Source organism: Odontomachus brunneus, unplaced genomic scaffold (genome assembly GCF_010583005.1).
Source record: "Odontomachus brunneus isolate Ranch 3 - 2012 unplaced genomic scaffold, Obru_v1 Obru_scaffold_057, whole genome shotgun sequence".
Classification (NCBI taxonomy): Eukaryota; Metazoa; Arthropoda; class Insecta; order Hymenoptera; family Formicidae; genus Odontomachus; species Odontomachus brunneus.
Window position 1 is genome coordinate 56598 of NW_022639507.1, and position 2058 is coordinate 58655.

Genomic DNA, 2058 nt, shown 5'->3' on the forward strand with positions numbered 1-2058 from the left:
TCTATGTAGCAGTAAACAAAGTCAAGTCCGCGTAGAACTGTGTCCATGAATCGCTGAAAACTTTGCGATCCGTTGCAAAGTCCAAAGGTCATCACCGGAAATTCAAAAAGTCCAAACGGTGTGATGACGGCCGTCTTCGGTATGTCAGCCTCGTGTACCGGAATCTGCTAGTAGGCTCGCACCAGGTCCAGCGACGAGAAAATGCTCTTCCCATGAAAAGCATGCGCGAAGTCCTGCAAGTTGGCGATGGGATACTTATCCGGCACCGTGACTGCGTTAAGGCGCCGATAGTTCCCACACGGACGCCAAGTTCCGGGTTGCTTTTTTGGCACTAAATGTAACGGACTAGCTCACGGACTGCTAGACGGCCGGCAAATTCCCCTCTTTAGCATGAATTGGAACTCGGCCTTTGCTGCCTTATACTTCTCCGGGGGTAGTCGCCTTGCCCGTTCGGCAATGGGCGGTCCTTTAGTGACGATGTGATGCTCGATGCTGTGCTTACGGTGTGCCGTGCAGTGAGTGTTCCTCGTTATCTCCGGAAAATCCACCAGCAACTGGTGAAAAGCTCGTGAAGTATCGAACGTTGAGAGATCATGCGCGCTGGTTGCGCGCACTTCTCCTCGAGTTGATAACCCAGTAGTCTGGTCGATTAATGATCCTCGATGCAACGAGACATCGAGCCGATGATACTTTAGGAAATTGGCCCCTAGAATCGGTGTGCTGACATCGGCGATCACAAGGCGATTTATTGTGCATTTAGCGGATTATGCGTCGCAGTGCTGTATGAAAAATGCATCGCTCAATCCAATATTTCTCAAAAATTCCGGTATTGAATTCTGAATTTTCAATGAAAAAAGTTTCATACTCATGAAAAATTACGCATTCATAAAAAATTGCAACTCTTTTGCAGGTCAGCGAGAAAATACAAATTTTGGAGTAATTGCTAAAAGTTTCCCATGTGATCAAGGAGAATAATTTTGTTATGACTTATCGATCTTCATCTCCATTCCAAAGAATGATTTTGATCGGTTTAATTTTTCGAGGAAACGCGAATATCGAGAATGGAACGGTCGTTATCTCACGGAAAAATAAAGTGCAAAGTACTCTTACTACGGCAAGAACCGCCAGGTGAAATCTCTTCTGAGACCGAGATCGAGCGTAATAATGCGCTTGCCGTAGACCTTGATGGGTGTACCGTTTGCTGCAAACAATGAGGATTCGAGCGATCGTTGTCCCTTAATCGGTGGGATCGCTGAGACTGTCGCTCCGGTATCCGCCAAATAGATGGCACTGCTCTTGACATCAGTGACATGGAGGCGGTCTTCCCTAGGGAGGCCACTGAGCTCCGCCGTATTCAGTGACTGGTGTCGTTTCCCGTGGATTCAAAAAGACATGGTGGGATGCATTTGCGTGCTTTGGCCCCGAAATTTCTGTGGTAGAAACAGATGGTCTTGTTTTTACCTTGGGCTGACTGATCCCTCAGTGGACCACTTTGTCGTTCGTGCTGCTGTCGATTCCTCGACCGCGAGCGCCTTCCGTTTCTGTTGGCGTCACGCGGCGCAAGTAGCGTGACCCAGTAGCGGCGATCTCCTGACGCATCTCCCTGAGCATCGCAACCCAGTCAGCATCGCCGCTCGGACACGGTTCCCGAGGTTGCCCAGCCGAACCGACGATGCCAGAGGATGTGGCAGCAATGGTGTCCGTCACAGCGACGCCTGTTGCCTCTAGAACCTCGTCGGAGACCTTAGCTTTATCGTCGAGCGATGCCGAAGCTTGTGATGATCCGAAAAATCGTCACGACGTTAGAAACAGTATTTATAATATTAACAAAGAAAGGCCGAACAACCGCGCGCGGGATAACCGCAAGATCAACAAACAGCCTCACTGTTTGTTATATTTTAGTATAAAAGGTCGTTACAAAACGATATCGAGAGAGATTGATCGGAAAGCTCCTCTCAGACGCACGACCGACCAGAACTCGAAATTCCTAGAGATCCTAGACATCCTTTCCCCGATACCGCTCTGCCGACCGAAGTGGATACGCGACGTCGGCTTCCT